An 8,272-nucleotide genomic window follows, 5' to 3' on the forward strand; every position below is an offset into this window, starting at 1 on the left:
AACTACTACAACTACTACTGTTACTATTACTACTACAACTACTACTGTCACTACTACGACTACAACTACTACTGTTACTACTACAACTACTACAACTACTACTGTTACTACTACTGCTGTTACTACTACTACTACTATTACTGTTACTACTACTACTACAACTACTACTGTTACTACTACTACTACTACTGTTACTACTACTACTACAACTACTACTGTTACTACTACTACTACTACTACTGTTACTACTACTACTACAACTACTACTGTTACTATTACTACTACAACTACTACTGTTACTACTACTACTACTACTACTACTACTGGGCTATAGTCACTACTACTACTACTACTACTACTGGGCTATAGTCACTACTACTACTACTGGGCTATAGTCACTACTACTACTGCTACTACTACTGGGCTATAGTTACTACTACTACTACTACTACTGGGCTATAGTCACTACTACTACTACTACTACCACTACTACTACTACTGGGCTATAGTCACTACTACTACTACTGGGCTATAGTTACTACTACTACTACTACTACTACTGGGCTATAGTCACTACTACTACTACTACTACTGGGCTATAGTCACTACTACTACTACTACTACTACTACTACTACTGGGCTATAGTCACTACTACTACTACTACTACTAATGGGCTATAGTCACTACTACTACTACTACTACTGGGCTATAGTCACTACTACTACTACTACTACTACTGCTACTACTACTACTACTGGGCTATAGTTACTACTACTACTACTGCTACTACTACTGGGCTATAGTCACTACTACTACTACTGGGCTATAGTTACTATTACTACTACTACTGCTACTACTACTGGGCTATAGTCACTACTACTACTACTACTACTACTGGGCTATAGTCGCTACTACTACTACTTCTACTACTACTGGGCTATAGTCACTACTGCTACTACTACTACTACTACTACTGGGCTATAGTTACTACTACTACTACTACTACTGGGCTATAGTCACTACTACTACTACTACTACTAGTACTACTACTGGGCTATAGTCACTACTACTACTACTGGGCTATAGTTACTACTACTACTACTACTACTACTACTACTACTACTACTACTACTGGGCTATAGTCACTACTACTACTACTACTACTGGGCTATAGTCACTACTACTACTACTGGGCTATAGTCACTACTACTACTACTACTGCTACTACTACTGGGCTATAGTTACTACTACTACTACTACTACTACTACCACTACTACTACTACTGGGCTATAGTCACTACTACTACTACTGGGCTATAGTTACTACTACTACTACTACTACTACTACTACTACTGGGCTATAGTCACTACTACTACTACTACTACTACTGGGCTATAGTCACTACTACTACTACTACTACTACTGGGCTATAGTCACTACTACTACTACTACTACTACTGGGCTATAGTCACTACTACTACTACTACTACTGGGCTATAGTCACTACTACTACTACTACTACTGGGCTATAGTCACTACTACTACTACTGCTACTACTACTACTACTGGGCTATAGTTACTACTACTACTACTGCTACTACTACTGGGCTATAGTCACTACTACTACTACTGGGCTATAGTTACTACTACTGCTACTACTACTGGGCTATAGTCACTACTACTACTACTACTACTGGGCTATAGTCACTACTACTACTACTACTACTACTACTACTGGGCTATAGTCACTACTACTACTACTACTACTACTGGGCTATAGTCGCTACTACTACTACTTCTACTACTACTGGGCTATAGTCACTACTGCTACTACTACTACTTCTACTACTACTGGGCTATAGTTACTACTACTACTACTACTACTGGGCTATAGTCACTACTACTACTACTACTACTACTACTAGTACTACTACTGGGCTATAGTCACTACTACTACTACTGGGCTATAGTTACTACTACTACTACTACTACTACTACTACTGGGCTATAGTCACTACTACTACTACTACTACTACTACTGGGCTATAGTCACTACTACTACTACTACTACTACTACTGGGCTATAGTCACTACTACTACTACTACTACTACTACTGGGCTATAGTCACTACTACCACTACTACTACTACTGGGCTATAGTCACTACTACTACTACTACTACTACTACTACTACTGGGCTATAGTCACTACTACTACTACTACTACTACTGGGCTATAGTCGCTACTACTACTACTTCTACTACTACTGGGCTATAGTCACTACTACTACTACTACTACTACTGGGCTATAGTCGCTACTACTACTACTTCTACTACTACTGGGCTATAGTTACTACTACTACTACTACTACTACTACTGGGCTATAGTCACTACTACTACTACTACTACTACTACTACTAGTACTACTACTGGGCTATAGTCACTACTACTACTACTGGGCTATAGTTACTACTACTACTACTGGGCTATAGTCACTACTACTACTACTACTACTACTACTGGGCTATAGTCACTACTACTACTACTACTACTACTACTACTACTACTACTACTGTCACTACTACGACTACTACTACTACTGTCACTACTACGACTACAACTACTACTGTTACTACTACTACTACTACTACAACTACTACAACTACTACTGTTACTACTACTGCTGTTACTACTACTACTACTACTACTGTTACTACTACTACTACAACTACTACTGTTACTTACTACTACTACTGTTACTACTACTACTACAACTACTACTGTTACTATTACTACTACAACTACTACTGTTACTACTACTACTACTACTACTACTACTACTACTGGGCTATAGTCACTACTACTACTACTACTACTGGGCTATAGTCACTACTACTACTACTGGGCTATAGTCACTACTACTACTACTACTGCTACTACTACTGGGCTATAGTTACTACTACTACTACTACTGGGCTATAGTCACTACTACTACTACTACTACTACCACTACTACTACTACTGGGCTATAGTCACTACTACTACTACTGGGCTATAGTTACTACTACTACTACTACTACTACTACTACTGGGCTATAGTCACTACTACTACTACTGGGCTATAGTCACTACTACTACTACTACTACTACTACTACTACTGGGCTATAGTCACTACTACTACTACTACTACTAATGGGCTATAGTCACTACTACTACTACTACTACTGGGCTATAGTCACTACTACTACTACTACTACTATTGCTACTTCTACTACTACTGGGCTATAGTTACTACTACTACTACTGGGCTATAGTCACTACTACTACTACTGGGCTATAGTTACTATTACTACTACTACTGCTACTACTACTGGGCTATAGTCACTACTACTACTACTACTACTGGGCTATAGTCACTACTACTACTACTACTACTACTGGGCTATAGTCACTGCTACTACTACTACTACTGGGCTATAGTCGCTACTACTACTACTTCTACTACTACTGGGCTATAGTCACTACTGCTACTACTACTACTTCTACTACTACTGGGCTATAGTTACTACTACTACTACTACTACTACTGGGCTATAGTCACTACTACTACTACTACTACTACTACTAGTACTACTACTGGGCTATAGTCACTACTACTACTACTGGGCTATAGTTACTACTACTACTACTACTACTACTACTACTACTACTACTACTACTGGGCTATAGTCACTACTACTACTACTACTACTGGGCTATAGTCACTACTACTACTACTGGGCTATAGTCACTACTACTACTACTGGGCTATAGTCACTACTACTACTACTACTGCTACTACTACTGGGCTATAGTCACTACTACTACTACTACTACTACTGGGCTATAGTCACTACTACTACTACTACTACTACTACCACTACTACTACTACTGGGCTATAGTCACTACTACTACTACTGGGCTATAGTTACTACTACTACTACTACTACTACTACTACTGGGCTATAGTCACTACTACTACTACTACTACTGGGCTATAGTCACTACTACTACTACTACTGCTACTACTACTGGGCTATAGTTACTACTACTACTACTACTACTACTACTGGGCTATAGTCACTACTACTACTACTGGGCTATAGTCACTACTACTACTACTGGGCTATAGTCACTACTACTACTACTGGGCTATAGTTACTACTACTACTACTACTGCTACTACTACTGGGCTATAGTCACTACTACTACTACTACTACTGGGCTATAGTCACTACTACTACTACTACTACTACTGGGCTATAGTCACTACTACTACTACTACTACTACTGGGCTATAGTCACTACTACTACTACTACTACTTCTACTACTACTGGGCTATAGTCACTACTGCTACTACTACTACTTCTACTACTACTGGGCTATAGTTACTACTACTACTACTACTACTACTGGGCTATAGTCACTACTACTACTACTACTACTACTGGGCTATAGTCACTACTGCTACTACTACTACTACTACTACTGGGCTATAGTCACTACTGCTACTACTACTACTTCTACTACTACTGGGCTATAGTTACTACTACTACTACTACTACTGGGCTATAGTCACTACTACTACTACTACTACTACTACTACTGGGCTATAGTTACTACTACTACTACTGCTACTACTACTACTACTGGGCTATAGTTACTACTACTACTACTGCTACTACTACTACTACTGGGCTATTGTCACTACTACTACTACTGGGCTATAGTTACTACTACTACTACTACTGCTACTACTACTGGGCTATAGTCACCTCTACTACTACTACTACTGGGCTATAGTCACTACTACTACTACTACTACTACCGGGCTATAGTCACTACTACTACTACTACTACTACTACTACTACTGGGCTATAGTCACTACTACTACTACTACTACTGGGCTATAGTCACTACTGCTACTACTACTACTTCTACTACTACTGGGCTATAGTTACTACTACTACTACTGCTACTACTACTACTACTGGGCTATAGTCACTACTACTACTACTGGGCTATAGTCACTACTACTACTACTACTACTACTGGGCTATAGTCACTACTACTACTACTACTACTACTACTGGGCTATAGTCACTACTGCTACTACTACTACTACTACTACTGGGCTATAGTCACTACTACTACTACTACTACTACTACTACTACTAGTACTACTACTGAGCTATAGTCACTACTACTACTACTGGGCTATAGTTACTACTACTACTACTACTACTACTACTGGGCTATAGTCACTACTACTACTACTACTAGTACTACTACTACTACTAGTACTACTACTGGGCTATAGTCACTACTACTACTACTACTACTACTACTACTACTGGGCTATAGTCACTACTACTACTACTACTACTACTACTGGGCTATAGTCACTACTACTACTACTACTACCACTACTACTACTACTGGGCTATAGTCACTACTACTACTACTACTGGGCTATAGTCACTACTACTACTACTACCACTACTACTACTACTGGGCTATAGTCACTACTACTACTACTACTACTACTACTGGGCTATAGTCACTACTACTACTACTACTACTGGGCTATAGTCACTACTACTACTACTGGGCTATAGTCACTACTACTACTACTGGGCTATAGTCACTACTACTACTACTACTGCTACTACTACTGGGCTATAGTTACTACTACTACTGCTACTACTACTGGGCTATAGTTACTACTACTACTACTACTGGGCTATAGTCGCTACTACTACTACTGGGCTATAGTCACTACTACTACTACTGGGCTATAGTCACTACTACTACTACTACTGCTACTACTACTACTTCTACTACTACTGGGCTATAGTCACTACTACTACTACTGGGCTATAGTCACTACTGCTACTACTACTACTTCTACTACTACTGGGCTATAGTTACTACTACTACTACTACTACTACTGGGCTATAGTCACTACTACTACTACTACTACTACTACTAGTACTACTACTGGGCTATAGTCACTACTACTACTACTGGGCTATAGTCACTACTGCTACTACTACTACTTCTACTACTACTGGGCTATAGTTACTACTACTACTACTACTACTACTGGGCTATAGTCACTACTACTACTACTACTAGTACTACTACTGGGCTATAGTCACTACTACTACTACTGGGCTATAGTTACTACTACTACTACTACTACTACTACTACTACTACTGGGCTATAGTCACTACTACTACTACTACTACTACTACTACTACTAGGCTATAGTCACTACTACTACTACTACTACTACTACTGGGCTATATTCACTACTACTACTACTGGGCTATAGTTACTACTACTACTACTACTACTACTACTACTGGGCTATAGTCACTACTACTACTACTGGGCTATAGTCACTACTACTACTACTACTACTACTACTACTGGGCTATAGTCACTACTACTACTACTACTACTACTACTAGGCTATAGTCACTACTACTACTACTACTACTACTACTACTACTGGGCTATAGTCACTACTACTACTACTGGGCTATAGTTACTACTACTACTACTACTACTACTACTACTACTACTGGGCTATAGTCACTACTACTACTACTGGGCTATAGTCACTACTACTACTACTACTACTACTACTACTACTGGGCTATAGTCACTACTACTACTACTACTACTACTAGGCTATAGTCACTACTACTACTACTACTACTACTACTACTGGGCTATAGTCACTACTACTACTACTACTACTGGGCTATAGTCACTACTACTACTACTACTACTACTACTACTGGGCTATAGTCACTACTACTACTACTACTACTACTACTGGGCTATAGTCACTACTACTACTACTACTACTGGGCTATAGTCACTACTACTACTACTGGGCTATAGTCACTACTACTACTACTGGGCTATAGTCACTACTACTACTACTACTACTGCTACTACTACTGGGCTATAGTTACTACTACTACTACTGCTACTACTACTACTACTACTACTGGGCTATAGTTACTACTACTACTACTACTACTGGGCTATAGTCACTACTACTACTACTGATACTACTACTACTACTACTGGGCTATAGTTACTACTACTACTACTACTGGGCTATAGTCACTACTACTACTACTGGGCTATAGTCACTACTACTACTACTACTACTACTGGGCTATAGTCACTACTACTACTACTACTACTACTACTACTACTACTGGGCTATAGTTACTACTACTACTACTACTACTACTACTGGGCTATAGTCACTACTACTATCCTGGGCTATAGTTACTACTGCTACTACTACTACTACTACTGGGCTATATTCACTACTGCTACTACTACTACTTCTACTACTACTGGGCTATAGTTACTACTACTACTACTGCTACTACTACTACTTCTACTACTACTGGGCTATAGTTACTACTACTACTACTACTACTACTGGGCTATAGTCACTACTACTACTACTACTAGTACTACTACTGGGCTATAGTCACTACTACTACTACTACTACTACTACTACTAGTACTACTACTGGGCTATAGTCACTACTACTACTACTGGGCTATAGTTACTACTACTACTACTACTACTACTACTACTGGGCTATAGTCACTAATACTACTACTACTACTACTACTACTAGTACTACTACTGGGCTATAGTCACTACTAATACTACTGGGCTATAGTTACTACTACTACTACTACTACTACTGGGCTATAGTCACTACTACTACTACTACTACTGGGCTATAGTCACTACTACTACTACTGGGCTATAGTCACTACTACTACTACTGGGCTATAGTCACTACTACTACTACTACTGCTACTACTACTGGGCTATAGTTACTACTACTACTACTACTACTGGGCTATAGTCACTACTACTACTACTACTACCACTACTACTACTACTGGGCTATAGTCACTACTACTACTACTGGGCTATAGTTACTACTACTACTACTACTACTACTACTGGGCTATAGTCACTACTACTACTACTACTGGGCTATAGTCACTACTACTACTACTACTACTACTGGGCTATAGTCACTACTACTACTACTACTACTACTGGGCTATAGTCACTACTACTACTACTACTACTGGGCTATAGTCACTACTACTACTACTACTACTGGGCTATAGTTACTACTACTACTACTGCTACTACTACTACTAC

General features: G+C 39.2%; 1 protein-coding gene across 1 annotated transcript in view; it reads left to right on the forward strand.

Moving 5' to 3' along the window:
• LOC115124152 (kinesin-like protein KIF1C) overlaps window positions 1-8,272 on the forward strand; it is a 168,533-nt gene that overhangs the window by 122,223 nt on the left and 38,038 nt on the right. The gene's annotated exons all lie outside the window — the stretch shown is intronic.

Source organism: Oncorhynchus nerka, linkage group LG12 (assembly GCF_034236695.1).
Source record: "Oncorhynchus nerka isolate Pitt River linkage group LG12, Oner_Uvic_2.0, whole genome shotgun sequence".
Lineage (NCBI taxonomy): Eukaryota > Metazoa > Chordata > Actinopteri > Salmoniformes > Salmonidae > Oncorhynchus > Oncorhynchus nerka.